Raw genomic sequence first — 24,614 nt, forward strand, 5'->3', positions numbered from 1 at the left:
ACTGACCATTTTTCCTTGTAATTTGGTGAAAATTTAGTTTCTTTCCCAAATTCTGTGCTTCTATACATAAAAGTAAATTTCTATTTTAGTAGCTCTAAAAGAACTAGGTGAGAGAAGATTAGTATCCATAATAGTAAACAGCAAGTACTTCGGCAAGTCTGAATTACAGTACAAGTGAAGACATTGACAAACAAACTTTTTCTGTCTCCTGGATGTGGTATGGTATTTATGTTAGAATTAAAGCATCACAATTAACTGATTGTAGGGTGCTGGTCAGCAATGCAATCCATCAACAGGTGGTCTACCCCAACAGATGTGGAGACACGTGGAAAAAATGTGTTAACCAAAGTGGTCAGGAGAGCAAAATACAGAAAACACCATAAAACTGAGGACATCATCTCTTCTCGTCTGAAAAACAGGGGTTCCCCGGGGTACAGGAAGTATTTATCAGGGGAGTGCTTCTATTCTGTTATCACAGGAGGTCTTGATGCAGATTCCGGCCATTTACACACATCTGGCAACAGGGAATCATATTCACTCCGTCATACTCTTTCTTTAACATGCTTGGCCTTGTCTTCAGGTTCTGCGTATTGGAAAGCCATTTTGTTAGCCTATAGGTATTCTGTAACTTTAATAGCAATGTTAATAGAAACTTTCTGAATATTAGCAAGTGCTGGGTAAAGTCTCCCTTGGGCTAATTTTCATCTGTCATTTGGCTTGTCAATGCCTTTGTAGCTTCTAGGAAAACATTGTCACTAATATGCTGGGTGTTACAGAGAATAACAGCTAAAGACGCACCTGGAAAAATATATACATTGTTTCCTTGATCTAGTGTAAAGATTCTCCCATCTGTGAGTTTCACTGGCCCAAATGGACTGCCACTGGCAAACAAACACTTGTCTGCTGTGAGTGTACATTCTTCTTCAGCCGTGCACTCTGCCTGTGCTGTAGGATTACTTAATGCAAATATTACAGGCCTTTCATTGATAGAGGCCATGGCTCTGATTACATCAGGAGTGAAAAGACGGCCAGCATCTGCAACTCCAATTCTAGTTGAAGTCCTCATTGTATTCACCACATCTTCAAAAGTATCAGGTATGCTCTCTGGGACTGGGTAAGTAAATGGTTCCTGATAACTATCTATTTTTGCTTTCCGCCCCTTAACTAATAAACCATACTTGTCAAACATCCAGATTTTCTTTTGTGCTTCTTCTTCTGACAGGCCATTTTCTACCATAGACATACGATAAGATTTGCAATTCCAGGAGTGGTCTCTCCTGTTCCAAGGAATAAGATTTTGTGTTCAGAGACTGGTTTATTAATAACTTTTTGTGTTGCAAGAAGATCTGCTAGAGCTACTGCAGCTGTCCCTTGGATATCATCATTGAAAGTGCAGTATTTTTTACTGATGTTTTTTCAAGAACCTGAATGCATTATGATTTCCAAAATCTTCAAATTGAACGAGTGTGTTCCGGCCACATCTGTCAGTAATAGCTTTCATAAACTCATCAGTCAGGTCATCATACTGTTGTGTGCGATCTCGTTTCTGTTACAAGCCCATGTAAAATGTGTCTTTTAAGAGTGTGATATTATCAGTTCCCACATCAATACACACCGGCAGGCATCTATCAGGCCATACTCAGGCACAAACTGTATACAAACACATTTTTCCTACTGGAATTCCCATTTCATAGACACCCAGATCTCCAAGACCCAGAATTCTCTCTCCATCAGTCACTAAAACAACCTTAACATGATTTTCTGGCCACTTATCCACAATTGATCTAATATGACCTCTGTCTGAGATCGACATAAATAATCCCTTAGGTCTTCTAAAGATGTGTCCATACTGGGAGCAGACAAGACCAACTGTCGGTGTATATACAATTGGCATTAAACTCTCAGTGTCATCTTGAAGTATTCTATAAAACAATTTCTCATTTCTTTCTTGTATTTCCATTATGTAGTTATATTTTTCCAAAGGGCTAGTAATTTTTTTCAAGTTTCTGTGGAATCCTAAGGCTTGAATATCTTGTGTCTGTATTTTGGGAGGTAGAAGCCCTTGAAGACCAAGCATTTGTCGTTCTTGTAAAGTAAATGCCATTCCCTTGTTTGTTCTTGGATTCAGCATAAGTGGCTTGCCTTTTTCTTTTATGTGCAAATGTCCACATGCCAAAGTACAAGTGGTGGAAACTACTCTTAACCCAGACAACATCTTTTCTTTCATCAGAGATCTCACCACACGACAGTTGGTGCTGCGGATGAAGAAGCTGCACCCTGCCTCCCGCCCTGGCGATGCTCAGCTCTCGCACCGCCGGGCCCTCCCCTTCTGCGAGCCTCCTGGAGTCCGCGCCAGCTCAGGCTCCCACTGGCGCAAGAAGGCCCCAGGCACTGAGGTAGACCGGTCAGAGCGGAGGGTGAGGGGGGGCGGGGCCGAGTGGGCATGGCCCACTGGATTTTTTTAAACGTAAATTGTCCTTTTCTATTTTTAATTTTTTTCTTCTATTGAAGGTATTCGCCATTTTCAATGAACTCATATGACTTCTTTATAAATTAAGGTAATTAAAACTTTACATTATCTGTTACAAATATTTTTCTCTTTTTCTTTTTCTTACTCTTTTAGCCATAAATGACTGATATGGTGTAGTGAAATACATCAAAATTTTCATTCATGGAATCTTTTTTGAATATATCTATGGTATCCTATTTTCCCAGATTCATACTTTTAACTGTATGTTTGTTATCTACATTTGAATATTGCACTGATACCTCTAATGTCTCACATGGAGACATCTCACGTGATGCCAGCCTTAACTTTATCCAGAGCCCTTCGGCAATTGTCTCTACACTTTCACATTAGTTATCAGACAATGTGGTTTGGAACTCTGTCCCACCCAAATCTCACGTTGAAATGTAATTTCCAATGCTGTATATGGGGCCTGGTGGGAGATCATTGGATCAGAAGAACAGTTTCTTATGGTTTAACACCATTCCCCCTTGGTGCTGTCATCACAATACTGAGTTGTTATGAGACCCAACTGGAGGTCTCAGAAGAAGATATGAGGGAAAGATTGGAACTTCCTAGAGACTTGTTGAATGGTTGTGACCAACATGCTGATAGTGTTACGGACAGTGAAGTCCAGACTGAGGAGGTCTCAAATGGAAATAAGGAATTTATTGGGAACTGGAGTAAAGGTCACTTCTGCTATGCTTTAGCAAAGAGCCTGACTGCATTTTGCCCCTACTCTAGGGATAAGAGAATTTGAACTTGAGAGTGATGATTTAGAGTATCTGGTGAGAGAAATTTCTGAGTAGCCAAGCACTCAAGATGTGAACTGGCTGCTTCCAACAATCTATGCTCACATGCATGAGTAAAGAAATGATCTGAAACTAGAACTTATATTTAAAAGAGAAGCAGAGGGTAAAGGTTTGCAGCCTGTCTATTTCATAGAAAAGAAAAGCCCATTTTCAGTGGTGGAAAACAAACAGGTTGCAGAAATTTGCATAAGTAAAGAAGAGTCAAGTCCTAATAGCAAAGACAATAGGGAAAGACCTCAAAGGCATTTCAGAGACCTTTGTGGCAGCCTCTCCAATTACAGGCCATGAAGCCTAGAAAGACAGAATGATTTTGTGGGCCAGACTCATGACCCCACTGCCCTGTGCAGCCTTGGGATGCTTTCTGCTTCCCAACCACTCAACCTCCAACCATAGGTAAAAGGGGACAAGGTACAGCTCAGGCCACTGCTTCAGAGGCACAAGCTATAAGTCTTGGTGGCCTCCATGTTGTGTTAAGCCTGTGGGTGCACAGAATGCAAGAGTTGAGGTTTGAAAGACTCCACCTAGATTTCAGAGGATATATGGAAATACCTGATGTCCAGGCAGAAGCCTGCTGCAGGGCAGGGCCCTCGTGGAAAATCTCTACTAGGGCAGTGCAGAGGGGATATCTGGAGTTAGATCTCCTATCCAGAGTCCCCACTGGGGCATTTCCTAGTGGAACTGTGAGAAGTGGAGCACCATCCTCCAGACCCCAGAATAGTAGATCCACCAACACCTTGCACCCTGGACCTGAAAAAGCAGCAAACACTCAATGCCAGCCCCTGAAAGAAACCGTGGGGGCTGAAATTGGCAAAGCCACAAGGGTAAAACTGCTCAAGGCTTTGGAAGCCCACCCCTTGCACTTGTATGACATGGTGAGACATGGGGTCAAAGGAGATTATTTTGGAGCATTAAGAGTTAATGACTGTCCTGTTGGGTTTCAGACATGCATGGGACCTGTAGCTCCTTTAATTGGCAGATTTCTCCCTTTTGGATTGGGAGTAATTACTCAATGCCTTTACCTCTAAGGTATCTTGGAAGTAACTAACTCGTTTTTTATTTTACAGGCTCATAAGTGGAACAGACTAGCCTTGTCTTAGATGAGACTTCAGACTGTGGACTTTTGAGTTAATGCTAGAATGAGTTAAGACTTTGGTGGACTGTTGGGAAGGCGTGATTGTATTCTGAAATGTGAGAAGGTCTTGAGATTTCAGAGGTGCCAGGTGTGGAATGATGGTTTGCCTCTGTGTCCCCACCCAAATCTCATGTTGAAATGTAACCTCAGTGCTGAAGTTGGGGCTCAGTGGGAGGTGATTTGATCATGGGGGTGGGTTCTCATGATTTAACACCACCCCCACTTAGTGTTATCATCACAATAGTGAGTTCTCATGATATCTGGTTGCTTAAAAGTGTGTAGCACCTGCCCCTTCTCTCTCTTCTTCCTGTAGCAGTCAGGTGAAGCTCCTAACTCCCCTTTGCTTTCCAACATAACTGGAAACTGTCTTGAGTCCTCCCCAGAAGCAAAATCCACTATGCTTGCTACATAGCCTGCAAATGTGTGAGTCAATTATGACTCTTTTCTTTATAAATTACCCAGTCTCCAGTATTTCTTTATAACAGTGTGAGAATAGACTAATACACCAAGTTAGTCTGATTTTAATCCAGTCAATGGCTGAGGCAACAAACTCACTAAGAGAACAGCCAGACAATGTTTTACAACTTGCCCTTAATGCTATGCCTTGTTTCCCATCCCACGGCTTCTCTACTATTTCTGAAGCATATACCATATTCTTATTGTGCATAAATACAAAATTGCAAGGTTTTGAGTAGTTACTAGTCTTGAGGTGAATCTGTGATTGCAGAAAAAGAATTGGTGGAGAAATTCATAACCCTTCTTCCTCCTAGACCTCTCCTTTGCAGTGCTTTGTATTATATGACCTCTTGGAAATCCTGTGAGTTTGAGTTATTGATAGGAGCTTGACCCAAGAATCAGACAACCCAGTTAAGCACCAATATTTGTTCTTGTTCCTTTCCTACCTTATTTCCCCTTTCCTTCACACTTGCTCCTCAATGATTGCACTTTCTAACAGCACATTTACATGTAAACTTTTGCTTCAAGCTTTGATTTCTGAAAATCCCATATTAAGTAGATATCCAATAAAAAGTCATTAATATGTTAAATATAAACCATTTATTTTCTTAAACTTGCTTTTTCTAGTGTCTTCCCCATCTCATTAAATGACGACTCCATTTTTCAAGGACCTTGTACTCAGAATTTTGAAGTCATTCTTGTTTATGCTCTTCTTCTCATATTCCACATTTAATTCATGAGCAAATCCTGTTGTATATTCCTTCAAAATACAAGTAGAAAATGACCCTCTCTCTCCATTCACACCACAATCTCTCATATTCAAACCACCATCAACATTCATTGGTATTTTTTTCATTATTCTTCTGTTTGGTCCTGTTGTTTTCATATTTGTTATCTACAATCTATTTGCCATATGCAGGGGAAAGATGCTTTTTAAAAAGACACATTGTATCATGTCACTACGCTTCATTCAGTGCTTCAAAGACTTTACACTTGCTCAGAGTAAAGCTGTGACCTTACAATAACTTATTAAAGCCCTACTTATTTTAGCCCTTGTCATTTATCTAACCTCATTTTCCTACTACACATTCGGTCTTTTCCCCTAGTCACAGACCTCCTTGCTGAATGTTAAATATACCAAACGCCCTCCTTTTTAATGGCTTTTTTACTTGCTATATATTAATACATTGTTAAATAGATAATTCACAAATTTTTTTTTAGAATAGTGCCTCACCCATGTAGTAATATAATAGTTATCACTTGTTATGACATTTTTAGATTAGAAATTGTTATTAGTGTTAGTACCTCAACGTTATCATCATCAGTAAAATGTGGATGCTTTGTTCTTTTGAATATATGTGAGAATAATATGATAGGGTGGTCAATAGCAGAAAAACATTATACAAATGCTAATAATTATTTCAATATTTAACGTGTTCATTGCACTAACAATCACTTTTTTCACATTTCTAAATTTTTACTATCATACATTTAGATGACTAAATGTTTCATGGTTATAGAGTTCAGCACGTGCCTGTGTTAATATGTTACTTCTCCAATCACCTCCTCTTTCATTCCCTTTCCATTATCTAATTACCATATCCATTCCTGGTCCATTTCCTCCTTCATTCTAGCAACTATTCCATTGCTTTTTTAAAAAAGTCTCCATCACCATTCTTTTTTAGGTTCACTTCTCACTTTTCTAGGTTCTTTTCCATTTCTCATCTTCTTTTCCTAATATCATGGGATTTCTCAGCCAGTGTTTGATGGCCAAGTTTGGAGTTGTCTGTTGCCATGGATACTGTTTCAGCTACTTGCCCACGGGAGGGAGCCCTCTACTTGTTAAAAGTATGTTGGCAGCAGCAAGACATTTTCCTGGTAAAGAACAGTGGGGCCCGGACTAATTAGCAATAAAGATGTAAATGGCTTATTTTCCCATAGACAGTGTACATCTCATGCTGGTTCAAGTATGGCATTTTGCACTTTCACTAGACTTATACCAGAAACATACAAAATAGGTACCTATATGGCAGAGTATGAAAGGCATCTACATTGCCCCAATATTTCTTCTCACTTTCTTTTACCAGTCATGTTTATCTCTTTGCATTAAAATCTTAAAATAAAATCTCTCGTTAGGTAAAAACAACCTAATGGAAATGAACATCACATAGGATAGTTATCATGGGAAAGAAATAAAAATCAAAATGAGTGGCTCTCAAAGAGGGTAAAGTGTAAATGGGAAAAAGCAGCAGAATTCTCTAGATAATTGTGAAATTTTTTTGTAAGATTTTTATCTCGAAGACTAGAATGCTTGAAATAAAGGAAATTTCAAGTTAATCTCTCCACATTCACAGTTTTTTTGAGGGGCAATATGTCAAGATAAAAATATTTGTATTCAGGGTTAAAAGAGTGATGTGTAAGTTGGGAGACCAGGAAATATTGTTTTACAGTTATCCGCCACTGTCAGTCCCATAGATACACTATAGTTACTCTGAAACCTTGAAGTTCTGGAAGATAGAATTCCTCCTTCTGCCTTTCCAGACAGTCATTTCTGCTCACTCACCTACCCCTGCTGAATGAGATTTGGCTCATTGTGAATATACAGTTTACAATTATTTCCCTGGCTACACACTTTTCATAACTGACTAATTACAATTTACAGTAAATAGGAACACAAGATTATGGTTATGCCTAAAATAGAGTATGCTGCCTTCTCTAGGCAAAACATTTAAAAAGGTGTTAAAAATCCAAAGAAAGTGTTTAAGTAAAATATGAAGAAGAGGACATTGGATAGTCAAAGTTGGTGGGGCAAGAAGCACAGTTCTCTTAAAACATGTTAAGTCTGATGCCTTGTATTTCTTAAGAAACAAGAGACATCTATCTGTCCAAATTAATGTGGGGATGAAGTTGGCATAAAAATAAGAAGGCAGCAATTGAAACCATATCTCTTGTTGTGTTTTTACAGTTCTGATCGCAAATGCTCATTTACAGTAAAGAGTATTAACTTAAAGCAAACGATTAGATTATACTCACATAAAACAAGGCCTGTATTTTATTATTGAAAAGTATTCTATTATTGAAAAGTCTTTTTATGGTAAAGAAATAGAGATTTAGGATGGCAGACCATCTTCATCAACCCTAAACTGATGATTATAAAACACATATTAAGTGTAAAAAATGGAGCTGTAATTTCAAATATAAATGATTCAAAACAAAGTGAATTTGATGGACTTTCTGCTTTGTTCATTTTTATTTTTACTCTTCCTTTAAGCAGGATTCTCAACTTTCACATTGCATATCCAAATACTTCCATTTTAAAATGCTGCATTCTATATGTTGATGCTGGAAATCTATTTTATTTGAGTGCCTGAAAATAATTTAAGAGTCAGAAATTAATGATAGAGGCCAAATTCTTCAAAAAAGATTATAAAAAGAAGAGATTCCTACTACAAAAAAAGTCACTATTTTCTATTACAACTAGGACTAAAGGAAAAATTCTTTCATCAAAGCAGCATCACATATGTATATTTGAAGCACTTATCTGTTCTCTAACTCAGTAAAGATTTCACAGATTGATTCTTTTTTTCTCATTTAGCTCTAATAGAGAAAAGTAGAGATTTTAAAATAACAATAATAATGACACCATAAATTTAAATAACAAAGCAGCTTTTTTCCCCCCAAAGTAACCCAACAGAAGAGTTATATAGCTGAGATCTGCATGGACTTATCAAATAAAGGAAAACATGCTCTATTTGTAGCTAAGTTTTGTTTGGGGGGCAGGGGGCGGGGGATATGTTGGATGTATCTGGAGGCTCATTAAAATCCTCTAATAATTTTCAAAACATGCTAACTGCAGACAGAGGTTGAATTCTAAAACACTTTTTTAAAATTTTGTGTATAAGTCATCACAGAAGCAACATAGAAGCAAACAAATGAACTAAATGGTGAACAAATTAACTGAAGGGTAATAGTCACTATGCAACCTACCTATATCTCTATAAAATAACAAAAATGCCATCAGCACATAACAAGAAAAACAACATTTAAATAATTGAGGAAAAATCTGCTTAAAAATTCTTGCTGAAATGTTTTGGTTTCACCTGAGCAAACCATCAGTTCAATGATACAAAGTGATTGAGCTGGTTTTATTTCAAAGCACAATACCTGTGAGCACAGTCTTATTTTGAAAAACAAAATTACATATAGATACATATATACATATATGTATATTATTTATTTAATCTATAATTATTTAACCATATTTTTATTAGAACCTGTTTAAATTATTTAGATTTGCTAGATAATATATGTGACTTTAATTTAGACTACTAAAAAGTGAATTTGTTTTACTTGTTTAGTATGAGAGTAAAATATTATTTCAATATAATTTTTACATGATTGCTGATTCGAAGTGGCAAAAATAAATTTTTTTGAGCATGAAAAATTTAAACAGTTATCTATAAAGTCTGGGCTTTGGACAAGTGAATAATTGTCTTGATCTTTCCTACACTGTTCACCAATTACACATTTTGCTTTTGAAAACCAAGGTGGGAATCTAAATTACAACAGGTTTTTCTCACTTGACCTCTCTTACTTTGCTTACAGGCTTTAGAAAGATAATTACTTATTTACATCAAAAGGCTTTTTCTAGGTTATTTAAAAAACAAATCTGTTTACTTCTCTTTACAGGTGAAACGATCTAAATGTGTTGGCCTCACATATAAAAAGGATAAATGAATAAAGTCCCTGCATACTCTCTGTACTCTTAGCAACATATCTCCCATGACCCAAAAGCCAGGAATCCCAGAGGAAGCAATTCAGCATTCAAAACCACTAACATTCCATTGTAAGTCAATCATACTTCCCATTTATTGAAAAAGATCTCGAATTTTTCTTCCTCACTCATTCACGGGAGCTTTATGTTGGAAATAATTTTGTATACCTACATGTGTGCTGGCCTTCAACACATACAGTTCTTTTACACTTGATACCATTTCAAGGTGTGTGTGTGTGTGTGTTCTTAGTTACTGAGTCATTACTTTGGTACTTCTTTTCCATTACTTTTGCTTTGTAATAGGTTGCAAACTTTTGCAATCCTCTTTCTTCCTAGACAGTCCTCACATAAATCTTGGCTTCAAGTCCTCTTTGTTCCACATTCCACCAAACCCCATGCTGTAGCCTTCCTCCCGATGATACAATTCGGGACATGATCACAACCTCATCACTTTGCAAAACCTTGAAGTGAAGTTGCGCAATAATAACACTAACTGTCATTCATTAAGTAAACCTGCAATTCAGCAGGTTAAATCCTTGCAACCCCTTTCATCTTTGTCTGGTGGAAGATATGTCTTTTCCAGAAACCCATTTTGAAGTAATCAGCCCTTCTTTATCTGTTGAATTCTGCGTATCTATCACAGTCGCTATTGCAGGTTTGTCCATGGATTTGTACACATTTGTCTTTCTTGATGCCCTAGACTGTAAACTCGTTAAGGGCTATTTTTTTTTATATATGCCCATTAGCTAGAACTATACTAGATATGTAACAGATTCTTAATAATTTTTTTTCAATAAATAAATCCTTACAACAATACAGTAATGTAGGCATCATTAGCACATTTTAATTTGAGAAACTCAGGACTGGGAGGTTAAGTAAATGTTCCCAGCTCTTATTGAAACTAAAACCTCAGGTAAGTCTAATGCTTACACTTCTTCTTTCTGACCTTTTTTTTTTTTTTTTTTTTTTTTTTTTTGGAAACAGTCTCTCACTTTGTTGCCCAGGCTCCAGGCTGCAGTGTGCGGTAGCATGATCATAGCTCACTACAGTCTCGTACTACCTAGCTCAAGTGAGACTCCCACCTCAGCTTCCTGAGTAGTTGGGATCAAAGGCTTGTGTCACCATGCCCAGCTAATTTTTTACTGGGGTAGGGGACAGGGTTTAACTTTGTTGTCCATGCTTGTCTTGACCTCCTGGGCTCAAGTGATCCTCTCACTTCAGCCTCCCGACTAGCTGGGATAGAGGCACACATCATCACACACAGCTATTTTTTAAAAAAAAAATTTGTGTAGAGATAGGGTCTCTCTATGCTACCCAGGCTGGTCTCAAACTTCTGGCCTCAAGTGATACTCCTCCCTCAGCCTCCCAAAGTGCTGGGATTACAGGCATGAGCCACTGCGCCTGGCCATTTTTTTTTTTTTTTTTTTTTTTTTTACTGTTGTTAAACCCTGTATGACCTATTATTCTGATTTCATCATTTACAGAATTGAGTTTGTATTGTTGGCATTTTGGTTGTCATTATTTGATGTGGTTTGGCTCTGTGTCCCCACCCAAATCTCACCTTGAGTTGTAATAATTCCCACATGTCAAGGGCGGGACCAGGTGGAGATAATTGAATAATAGGGCTGGTTTCCCTAATGCTGTTCTCATAATAGTGAGTGAGTTTTCACAAATCTGATGGTTTTACAAGGGGCTTCCCCTTGTAAATGAGTGCCTTCATTGGGCACTCATTCTCTCTCTTGCTGCACTGTGAAGAGGTAACTTCGGCCATGAAAATATTGAGATTGAAAAATTTGAAATGAGGTATTCAACATTATATTTAAAAACAGAGTGTAAGATCCTAATCACACTATTTTTGAAAAGAGGAGAAAAAGAGATGTTGAAATTAGCCTAGTAGCCAGAATTATTGTTCCTAGGGGAAATACTTCTAAGGCAGTTACTGTAGTTCTGAGTCTGTAGTTTTGCTTTGTTTTTATTGCTGCTCTTTTTTCCCAACCCTTCAAACTGTAGCTATCAGGAAATGTTATTACAACCTATTCAATTTTAGCTGGCCTTCATTAAAGGCTAATCGGCCGTTGTAATCTATTTTATATGTTTCTGTACGATTTGCTGAATTGTTTTCTCAAAATAACATTTTTAATATGTTCAGCAATAATAACCGCAAGTATACTTGTGAACTCAATAAAAAATAACATTAAATGTTCATGTCCCCAAGTACTCATAAGAACAAGAGAACTTGACTTCCCAGAGAATACTATATAGAAAGGAATTTTGTCTATACCAGCATACCTCAGAGATATTGCAGGTTTGATTTCAGACAACTACAGAGCAACACAAATTTTTTGCTTTCTAAGCACATATAAAATTTATGTTTATGCTATATTATGGCCTATTAAGTGTGCAATAACATTATGTTTAAAACATTTTTTATACTTTAACTTAGAAATATTTTATTGATATAAAATTCTAATAATTATCTGAGCCTTCAGAGAGTCCTAATTTTTTGCTGGTGGAGGGAGTTGCCTCCTGTTGTTGGCTACTGACTAATCAGGGTGGTGGTTGCTGAAGGTTGGGACATCTGTGACAATTTATTTAAATAAAACAACAATGAAGTTTACTCCACTGATTGACTCTTTCTTTCACAAATGATTTCTCTATAAAATGAAATGCTGCCTAATAGCATTTTACCTAGTAGAAATTCCTTCAAAATTAAAGTCACTTCTCTCAAACCCTGCCACTGCTTTACCAACTAAGTTCATAAAATATTCTAAATCCTTTGTTGTTTTTTCAATGATGTTTACAGCATCTTCACCAAGGGCAGGTTCCATCCCAAGAAACCACTTTATTTGCTCATCTGTAAGAAGCAACTTCTCATTTGTTCAATTTCATCACGGGATTGCAGCAATTCTGTGACAGCTACAGATTCTATTTCTCAATTTATTCTCTTGTTATTTACATCACATCTGTGGTTCCTTCCTCCACTGAAGTCTTCAACTCCTCAAAGTCACCCATAGGGGTTGGAATCAACCTCTTTCAAACTCCTATTTATGTTGCATTTTTGATCTCCATTATAAATCACGAATGTTTTTAATAGCACCTAGAACTGTGAATTCTTTCCAGAGGTTTTCAATTTATTTTTCCCAAATTCTTCAGAAGAATCACTATCAATGGCAGCTGTAGCCTTACAAAATATATTTCTTAAATTAATAAGACTCAAAATTCAAAATTACTCCTTGATCCATGGGCTACATAATGAACATTCTGTTAGCAGGCATGGTCATCTTGACTCCATCTCAACTCATCAGAGCTCTCATCTCAACTCCATCAGAGCTCTTTGATGACTAGGTGTATTGTCAAATAAGTAATAATGTTTTGAAAGGTTTTTTTTTTTTTTTTTTAATCTCTGAACAGTAGATCTCAACAGTGACCTTGACATATTCAGTAAACCATGCTGTAAACAGATGTACTGTCATCCAGGCTTTGTTGTTTCATTTGAAGAACACAGACAGAGTAGATTTAGCATAATTATTAAGGGCCCTCAGAGTTTTGGGAATGACAAATGAGCATTGGCTTCAACTTAAATCCATCAGTTGCATTGGCCCCTAGCAAGAGAGTCAGCCCATCTTTCAAAGCTTGGAAGCTGGTCATTGACTTCTCTCTAGTTATGAAAGCCCTAAATAGCATCTTCTTCCAATAGAAAGCTATTTTGTATAGGTTGAAAATCTGTTGTTGTTTGCCACCTTCATCAATGATCTTAGCTAGATCTTCTACATCAACACGTCCTGCTTCACCATGTACTTTCATGTTATAGGGATGGCTTCCTTCCATAAACCTGATGAACCACCCTCTAATAGCTTTAAACTTTTCTTTTGCAGTCTTCTCACCTCTCTCAGCATTGATAGAATTGAGGAAAGTTATGACCTTGTTCTGGATTAGGCTTTGGCTTAAGGGAACATTGTGGCTTGTTTGATCTTTTATCCAGACCAGTCAAACATCCTCCATATCAACAATGAGGTTGCTTCATTTTCTTATTATTTGTGTATTTGCTGGAGTAGCCCTTTAATCTCCTTACAGAACTTTTTCTTTGCATTCATAACTTGACTAAGTGTTTGGCACAAGAAACCTAGGTTTCAGTCAGTCTTGGCTTTTGTCACGCCTTCCTCACTAAGCTTGATTATTTATAGTTTTGCTTAAAAGTGAGACATGTGTGACTCTTACTTTCACTTGAACACTTAGAGGCCATTGTAGGGTGATTGATTGACCTAAATTTAACGCTGTTGTGTCTCAAAGAATAGGGAGACAGAGAGAGAGAGAAGAGAGATAGAGATAGGGTTCTACAAATGGCTGATTCATAGAACAGTCAGAGCACAAACAAAATTTACTGATTATGTTTGCCATCTTATATGAATGTGGTTCTTGGTGCTCCAAAACACAATAGTAACATTAAAGATCTTTGATCAAAGCACGTCATAACAGATATAATAGTAATAAAGTTTGAAATATTGCAAGAATTATGAAAATGCAACACAGACATGTAGTGAGCACATGCTTTTGGAAAAATGGCACTTATAGACTTGATTGACATAGGATTGTCAGAAACATTCAGTCTGTAAGAAAATAAAATATCTGCAAAGCACAATGAAGCAAAAGATGATAAAATGAAGTATGCATTTATTTTATGAGTAATGGTAAAGGGTGGCAAGCTAGCGTGAAACAAACTGAAATAGGATACTGACACCAGGCACTGTAGTTTTGGAAATATTTTCCTATTTAAGCTGTCTTTTTATAAACACATAAAACTTCTTTTGCACAATTCTTACTATCAAAACTCTTCCTTATGTGGACCCAGTATTTTAAAGAATATTGTTATTGTAGAAACAGTACTTCAAAGTGCTTAGTGGTAAAGCTGTTGAGAGTAAAATGAATTTTTGACACCTATCATAGAGTGTTTTATAAAAATAAGGATTTTTTGGATCATAATATGATCATTGAGTTCTAACAAAATGAATCTCTCTCTCATTCTTTTTAACTTCTCCATAGATTACACAGAGATACTAAATGCAGGCAAAACTCACTAAGTGCATATGTAACTTTACATGTGTTTCCAAAATCACTGAGCAAAGAGGAAAAAGTGTGGGCCACTGAAAGTATATAAGGAGAGTAAGTGGGTGAAGAAAGCAAACAGTGAAAGAAATAAGAAATTCCATTATATCAAAAAGAAAAAAATAGATAGTGGATATAGATTTAAAATTCTATTTTCTTTAAATACTAATTATATTGCAAATCCTCTTAGTTATAAACATTGCATTCATAATATATAGCAAACTTTTTTTTCTTTTTGAGACAGAGTCTCACTCTCTTGCTCAGGCTGGAGTGTAGTCACATGATCTTGGTTCACTGCAACCTCTGCCTCCTGAGTTCAAGCGATTCTTCTGCTTCAGCCTCCTGAGTAGTTGGGACTACAGGCAAGTGCCACCACATCTGGCTAAATTTTTGTATTTTTTTTAGTAGAGATGGGGTTTACCACATTGGCCAAACTGGTCTCTATTGGGGGAAGCAGCCCCCAATATTTCAGTGTAGGTTCTTTTCTATTTTCCCTAAGTGTTGGCTAGTCTGAGAAATAAAGGGAAAGAGTACAAAAGAGAGAAATTTTAAAGCTGGGTGTCTGGGGGAGACGTCACATGTCGGCAGATTCCATGGTGCCCACTGAGCCGCAAAACCAGCAAGTTTTTATTATGGATTTCAAAAGGGAAGGAGTGTATGAATAGGGTGTGGGTCACAGAGATCACATGCTTCACAAGGCAATAAAATATCACAAGGCAAACGGGGGCACAGTGAGATCACAGGACCAGGGAAAAATTAAAATTGCTAATGAAGTTTCATGTCCCACTGGGCACGCATTGTCATTGATAACATCTTATTAGGAGACAGGGTTTGAGAGCAGACAACTGGTCTGACTAAAATTTACTAGTTAGGAATTTCCTCATCCTAATAGGCCTGGGGGCGCTACAGGAGACTGGGGTTTATTTCATCCCTTATCTGCAACCATATAAGACAGACATTCCTAGAGCGGCCATTTTAGAGACCTCCCCCTAGGAATGCATTATGTTTCTGAGGGCTGTTCCTTGCTGAGAAAAAGAATTCAGTGATACTTCTCCTATTCAGTTTTGTGAGAAGAGAAATATCACTCTGTTCCACCCAGCTCCCAGGCAGTCAGACCTAATTGTTATCTCCCTTGGTCCCTGAACATCACTGCTATCCTGTTCTTTTTTCAAGGTGACCAGAATTCATATTGTTTAAACACACATGCTTTATGAACAATTTGTGCAGTTAACACGATCATCACAGGGTCCTGAGGTGACATACATCCTCAGTTTATGAAGATGACGGGATTAAGAGATTAAAGTAAAGACAGGCATAGGAAATCACAAGAGTATTGATTGGGGAAGTGATAAATGTCCATGACATTTTCACAATATATGTTCAGAGATTGTAGTAAAGACAGGCGTAAGAAATTATAGAAGTATGAATTTAGGGAATGAATAAATGTCCATGAAATCTTCATAATTTATGTTCTTCTGTCACAGCTTCAGCAGGTCCCACCATTTGGGGTCCCTGACTTCCCACAACAGGTCTCAAACTCCTGACGTTGTAATCCACCCACCTCAGCCCCCCAAAGCGCTGGGATTACAGGTGTGAACCACTGCATCCAGCGATATATAGCAAACTTTTGATGCTATAGATTTTTCACTTTTCAATAGCTTTTAATGTTTTAAAATATTTTTCTCTAATATTAGCCTATAATATTATTTCTAATATTATAAACTTTCACCTTAAAGTGTTACATATAAAACTGCTTAACTATATGTCTTCTGATTTTCAACTGTTAAGGAACTAATTCTGCTATTTTCTTATTTAATAAAAGAACTATGGATTCAAATGAAAGAATATTAGAGTTCTTTTTATTTAACACTATTATTTAGTTGTGTTTCCTTCCATGAAAAGTTTCCAGTGTCTTTTAATAGATTCTTTATTTTCCTGCTTTTCACACAGTTCAGTGTGCATGCAATTACCTGCTATCTATACTTGCAAAGAAACAAATTATTGGAAAGTTACAACCTATTCCTGTTACTTTTCAGTAACTTAAACAGAATTACAAGGAACACATTTAAATCTATATTTGAATCTGAATCAGATGTCTCTACAGTGGAAAATATATGTGGACTTGATTATATATGTTAAACTATATTAGCAGAAAACAATCAGTTCTGTTTTGTGCCATAGTCCTAAAAACGTAGCTGGAGATCTTTGCATTAGAATATATAGTCTGCATGCAAATAGAATCTTGACACAAGAGCTTAAAAAAACTAAAAATGTAAGTGTAATTAAAGTAATAATTCCTAATATAGCTGGCCTAGAAATTATGTGTACCATTTTTAAATGATTTAAATTTATTTGCTTTGCAAAAAATAACATTTTAAGTAACTGCTCTTTTATCTCTTGAGGTCAGAATGTCTGTGTGTGTGTTTAAATTGGCATTGAATCAAATTTACCTCAGGATTGCAGTAAGTCACACATTTTTATTTAAAGATACTTTAGTCCATTTGAATAAAATAACCTTTAAAAAATTTATAGAATTTAAGAATATTTTTAGAGCAGTTTTAGGCTTATAGAGTAATTGATCAGAAAATACTACGTTCTCTTAATCCTCTCCTCCCTACAACTTTCCCTATTATTGACATATGACATTAGCATTATTATTGACATATGACACTTGTCATAATGTAATTAAAATTGACTAACCAATATTATGCATCATTGTTAACTATCTATGCATATCTTGGTGCATTTAATAGTGTCCCACATTTCTTTCAGGCTGTGTTCACTTTTCTTCATTCTTTCTTTTCTTCACATGTGCATAACTGACATCAGTCAGTCTTCATATTGTTGATTCTTTTGTTAGTTCACAACTATTTTTTAGCTCCTCTAGTGAATTTTTTATTTTAGCTATTGCACCTTTCAACTTCTTTTCATTTGTTTCCTTTTTATAATTTCTGTATATTTATTTATGTTCCTATTTAATGCAACATTGTCACCATGCCTTCCTTTAACTCTTTAAGAAAGGTTTTCTTTAGTTCTTTGAGTGTGTTTGTAGTAGTGCCTTTGAAAATTCTGCCTACTAAATCAGATATTTGTTGTCGGCTATTTTTCTTATGTATGTGTCACAATTCCCTGTCTCACTGTGTGTCTCATTACTTGTCATTAAAAGTGGATATTTTAGAAAACACAGCAATTCTAAACGTTGACTTTTCTAGTTAGAGTTTGCTGTGGTTGTGCATGTCTTCAATTTTTTTAATGAAGTCTATCCACCACTACTGCCCACAGCATCCATCAGAAACCCCTAAAGTCATTCCTTAGCCAGCAGAGCCTTTGGCACGCACACCCAGGGATGAGAGTAGCACCAGTGGGACTCTTTTAGTGGTACTATTTCCCAATCACACTCCAGTTAGGATCTACAAATTACTAGTTGATTACCCTATTGCACTTGACAATGGCCTGGATATAAATTGCTCTACTGCCTGATCCAATTAAATTTGCTCTCCTTTGCAGAAGTATTTTTTCCAGCTTTATCGAAAATTAAAAATTATATATACTTAAGGCATACAATGTGATTTTTTGATATACACTATGAAATAATTATCACAATCAAGTTAATTAACATACTCATCACCTCTCATAATTACTTTTTTTGTATATATAGTTGTTGCAAAAACTTAAGATGTACTAGTTTAGTGAATTTCAAGAATGTGATACATTATTATTAACTACAATCACTATGATGTATATTAGATCTTCAGAATTTATTCATCCTATTACATCTTATAACTTCAATTTTTTAAATATACTTTTCAGCAGGTATGTTGGTTTCACTGAAAAGGAGATCACAGAGCTCCTCGTGCTCCATGCCAGAAGTGGAACTCTGCAGCTCACGTAAATTATGTGTTCCAAATGAAAGGTGCCTTGTAAATTATTTAATCATTGCATGTTACTTACAGTAGAGTTGAGGCCTAAGGATGCTTAAATGATAGTCTAAATTCAAAACTAGTGAAAGACCAATAATTATAATTCAAATTATGACTCAGTATTTTTCTCTACTACATGCTGTTCTTAGGCAAAATGGAAACCATTCCATTTAAAAATTATATATTTAGGGGAATATTTTTATTTTTATTAGCTAAAATAAAGATTTCTCATTTGTAGACTGACTGAGGCAGATTCCAATACAGATTGAACATCTTAAGAATTGATAGCAATATAATCTGATTATTGAATACACTAATTCTCACATAATTTTCCTTTTACTTATATTATTATTTTATATTTGTTGTTATTTTTATTTTTGAGAAAGGAAAATTATTATTTATAATTGTATATTATAAATTTGTATTATTTGTAATTACATAGTATATATATATCTGGGATACAATGTGATATTTTCATCTATGTTAATGTGGAATAATTAAATCAACCTACCTTTTTTTGTGTGTGTGGTTATAACATTTAAAATTAAGATGACTTACTAGAAGCATCTGGGAAGAGCTTCTCCCACCAAAAGACCAGACAATCAACAAGACTGGAACACTGCAAGCAAATCTTCAGAAGAAAGGCATTGAGAGTGGACAGAGGGAGGACACAGACTCTAGGCTGAAGGGGCAGGAAGCTGGCAAACGTGCACGGAATTGTCAAGCACTGAGACTCATTTCTGGCTCTGAGTGTCTGCTGGGGAAGGTGTTAGGTTAAACAGGTGAGGAATGGATCACTCTTTCCATGGAACTCTGGATTCCTGGCTGCAGGAGACCCCACAACTTCCAGAGACATTTAAGTAGGTAGGAAGAGATGCTTAGAGAGTTGGCAGGGACAGGACTCCAGCCTGTGTGGAACCTAGAGGATTTGGCATGAGAACAGCTGCACTGGAGCATGGCTTTTGGGTAAGCAACAAAATTAAGAAAGAAGTCAATAAATTTTTTGAAACTAATTAAAACAAAGAAATAACATACCAGAATCTCTGGGACACAGCTTAACAGTATTAAGGGAAAAGTTTACATAGTGCTAAACACCCACATCAATAAGTTAGCAAGGTCTCAAATTAACAACCTAACAGCACATCTAAAGGAAACCAAAACACAAGAGCAAACCAACCCCAAAGCCAGTAGAAGATAAGAAATATCCAGAATCAGAGCTAAACTGAAAGAAATGGAGAAACAAGGAAACAAACAAAATATCATTGAAATCAAAAGTTTGTTTTTGAAAGGATAAATAAGGTTCACAGGCCATTAGTTGGACTTCTATATAAAAAAAGAGAAAAGATCCAAACGACAAAGGGGACATTACAATCGGCCCCACAGAAATGCCAGAAAAGCCTCAGACTATTATGAACACCTGTAGGCACACAAACTAGAAAACCCAGAAAAAAATTGGTTAAATTTGTGGAAACATACAATCTGCTAAGAATGAACAAGTAAGAAATTGAATTCCTGAACAGACCAATAACGAATTCTTAAATTGAATCAGGAATAAAAAGCCTACAAACCAGAAAATGCTTTGGACCATACAGATTCACAGGCAAATTCTACCAGACTTATTAAAAAGAACTGGTGCCAGTACTACTGAAACTATTCCAAAAAACTGAGGAGGAGAGACTCCTCCCTAACTCATTATATGAGGCCAGCATTACTCTGATATCAAAACCTGGCAGAGACACAATGAAAAAAGAAAACTTCAGGCCAATACACCTGATGAACACAGATGCAAGAATCCTCCCAAAATACTAGCAAGCCAAATCTGGCAGCACTTTAAAAAGCTAATCCACCATGGTCAAGTAGGCTTTATGCCTGGTATGCAAGCTTGGTTAAATATGTGCAAATCAAACAGTGTGATTCAGCAAATAAACAGAACTAAAACCAAAAATCACATGATCATCTCAATAGATGCAGAAAAGTCTTTCAATAAAAGTAAGCATCCCTTCGTGTTAAAAAGCCTCAACGACCTGGATATCAAAGGAATATATTTAAAATAATAATAGCTATTTTATACTAAAATAATAATAGCTAGGAGCAACCCACAGCCAATATCATGTTGAATGGGAAAAAGCTGGAAGCATTTTCCTTGAGATCCAGAATAAGACAAGAACTTCCACTATTACCACATCTATTCGGCGTACTACAGGAAGTCCTAGCCAGATCAATCAGGCAAGAGAAAGAAATAAAAGGCATCCAAATGGAAAGAGAGCAAGTTAAACTATGTCTCTTCACAGGCAATATTATTCTATCCCTAGAAAAGCCCGTAGTCTCTGCCAAAGCCTCATATCCCTGGTAAAAAAAATTTCAGCAAAGTTTCAGGATACAAAATCAATGTACAAAAATAACTATCATTTCTATATAACAATAATGTCCAAACAGAACCAAATCACAAATGCAATCCATTCACAATAGCTACAAAAACAACAAAATACCAAGGAATGTAGCTAATCAAGGAAGTGAAGGCGCTCTCTAATAAAAATTACAAAACACTGCTGAAATAAATAATAGATGACACAAACAAATGGAAAAACTTTCCATGCTCATGGATAAGAAAAATCAATATTTTTAAAGTGGTCATACTGCCCAAAGCAATTTACAGATTTAATGCTATTCCTATCAAACTACCAACAACATTTTTCACAGAATTAGAAAAAAGTATTCTAAAATTCATATGGAATCAAAAGGGCCCAAATAGCAAAAGCAATCCTACGAAAAAATTGCAAAGCTGGAGACATCACACTACCTGGCTTCAAATATACTACAAAGGCTATAAAATCCCAGATGAAAATGTAGGAAATACCATTCTGAACATAGTTCCTGAAAAAGATTTCATGATGAAGTCTCCAAAAGCAACTCAAACAAAACAAAATTAACAAGCGAAACCCAATTAAAGGACTTCTGCATAACAAAAGAAACTATCAACCCAGTAAAGAAGCAATCTAAAATATTTGCAAACTATGTATCTGACAAAAGTCTAATATCCAGAATCTATCGAGAACTTAAACAAATTAACAAGCAAAAAACTAACAACCCCACTAGAAAATGAGCAAAGCACAGGAACTGACATTTCTCAAAGGAAGACATACATGCAGCCAATAAGCATATACAAAAAGGCTTGGCATCACTAATAATTTGAGAATTGCAAATGAAAACCATCTCATACCTATCAGAATAACTATTATTAAGAAGTCAAGGCTGGGCACGGTGGCTCATGCCTGTAATCCCAGCACTTTGGGAGGTTGAGGCGGGTGGATCACGAATCAGAGATTGAGACCATCCTGGCCAACATAGTGAAACCTCGTTTTTACTAAAAGTACAAAAATTAGCTGGACGTGGTGGGGTGCACCTGTAGTCCCAGCTACTTGGGAGGCTGAGGCAGGCGAATTGGTTGAACCTGGGAGGTGGATGTAGCAGTGAGCTGAGATCGTGCCACTGCACTCCAGCCTGGAGACAGAGCAAGACTCGGTCTCAAAAAAAAAAAAAGAGAGAAAAGAAAAGAAGTCAAAAAATAACCTATGCTGGTGAGGTTGTGGAGAAATAGGAATGCTTATACACTGCTGGTTGGAATGTGATTTAGTTCAGTCACTCTGGAAACCAGTTTAGAGATTTCTCAAAGAACTTAAAAGAGACTATTATTTGATCCAGCCATATATATATACCCAACATAAATATATATTATTCTAACATAAAAACACATATGCATATATGTTCATCTCAGCACTATTTATAGTAACAAAGGCATGGAATCAACCTATTTGCCCATGAATGGTGGAGTTTATTTTAAAAATATGTGGTACGTATAAACTATGGAATACTATGTAGTCATAAAAATGAAATCATGTTCTTTACAGAAACATGGATAGAGCTATAGGCTACTATCCTAAATGAATTAATGCAGGAACAGAAAACCAAATACCACATGTGCTCACTTAGTTGAAGCTAAACATTGAGTATATACGGACACAACAAAGGGAACAATACGCACTGGGGAATACTTGAGAGTTGAGGATAGGAGGAGGATGAGGACTGAAAAACTACCTATTGGGTACTATGTTCATCACCTGGGTGATGAAATAATCTGTACACAGAACCCCCCAGGCTATGCAATTTACCCATGTCATAAGTCTGCATCTGTATCCCTGAACATAAAATAAAAGCAAAAATGGTTGTATTTAAAATTTACTTTTAGAAATGTTGAAATATATAATGCATTATTACATATTATAATCACTGTTCTGTGCAATAGATCACCAAAGCTTACTCCTGTGTAACTGATACTTGCCCTTTTATCAACATCTTCCCTTTACTTATCCACCTGATCCCAACCACTGGTAACCATTCTATCCTTTATTGCTATGAGCTTGATTTCCTTAGATTCCATACATAAGTGAGATTATGCGGTATTTGTCTTTTGCATCTGTGTAATTTCATTATAAGTATTATATCCTTCAGGTTCATCCATGTTATTGCAAATGACTGATTTTTTTTTTCCTTTTTAAGGCTGAATAGTATTCCTTTGTGTATAAATGCCACATTGTCCTTATCCATTCCTCCCATAATGGACACCTAAATTGCTTCCACATCTTAGCTATTATCAATAATGCCACAGTGAACATGAGTGTGTAGATATATCATCTATGTACTGATTCCCATTCATTTGGATATATAACCCAGCAGGAGGATCGCTAGAGCATATGGCAGTTCTATTTTTAGTTTTCAGTGGAACGTCATAATGTTTTCTATAATAGCTGTACTAATTTGCGTTTCCACCAAGAATGCACTAGGGTTCAAGAAGGGAATAATTCTACTTCTGTTATTGTGCAGCAAAGTCTCTCTATGCATACCTTAATAATTCTTGATTGATTTTGTCTCCTGGGAATTTTAACAATTAGGCAGAGACCAAGGATACTGCTAAACATCTTAAAATGCACAGGACATTCTCTTCCAAATCTATCTATATCATCTGGCACAAAATGTCAATAGCGCCAAGGTTGGCAAACCCTGTGAGTATAATCAGAGGCCCCATTACTATATTGACATAAATTTATTTAACTCATATTTCTCCTCCATATACCAGGATTGAGCATTGTTCTAGGCTTTTTGAAATTCAGTGGTAAACAAGATACACGCAGTTGCCTCATGGAACTCAAGATTTTTATGGGGAAAGTTTTGCAGGAAAACATCTATCTATATAAGAATCTAAGAGAGCAGCACAAAGACTTTAAGTACATGGATGACCTCTTCCTGCCAGAACTCCTATCTGGTTTTACGATCATCTCATTTATGAAGAATGAAAAGAAAGAGGTCACATTTGGAACCTAAGTTTTGTTCACTCTGAGTATTGAAAAATTTTAGATCTATCTAGATATGCAGAGGATCAATTATAGTGGATTTAATTTTCACATTTAACAAATAATTTTACTTTACTTCATGAATAAAGAAGAGTCATCCTAGGGAATATTTAAGAAGAAAAATTGTATACAGATTCTTGTTCAAAAATAGCTAGAAGCAAGATTTATTTCTAATATAGCATAATATTATCAATTTTTATTAGGTGCTTGGCCCCATCCTTACAGATTTTATTAGAAACATAGGGTGAGAGAGATAAAATAAGAATTAGTAGGAACAATACAAACAATTTCTTTGTAATGCCTATGGATAATTTGTTGGCAGTATTAGTAGTGATTCCAGCATCTTTAGTCTTAGATGTTCATTAGCAGTCTAGGGAAAAGCAGGGGTTTTGCTCAGGTGTAAAGCTGTAAATTCTCAGCTTTGTTAGCACAGTTTCCATTTTTTGCATCCAGAAATATTATAAATATACATACATGAATCATGTCAGCTCATGGCTTACAGG

General features: G+C 36.2%; 1 pseudogene across 1 annotated transcript; it reads right to left on the minus strand.

Moving 5' to 3' along the window:
- Positions 1 to 461: 461 nt before the first annotated feature.
- LOC105523237 lies at positions 462 to 2,430 on the minus strand (annotated as a pseudogene). The gene has a single exon (XR_001003563.1). The product of XR_001003563.1 is annotated as an NAD-dependent malic enzyme, mitochondrial pseudogene (transcript).
- Between the last annotated feature and the right edge of the window lie 22,184 nt (positions 2,431 to 24,614).

Source organism: Colobus angolensis, unplaced genomic scaffold (assembly GCF_000951035.1).
Source record: "Colobus angolensis palliatus isolate OR3802 unplaced genomic scaffold, Cang.pa_1.0 Scaffold455, whole genome shotgun sequence".
Taxonomy (NCBI): Eukaryota; Metazoa; Chordata; class Mammalia; order Primates; family Cercopithecidae; genus Colobus; species Colobus angolensis.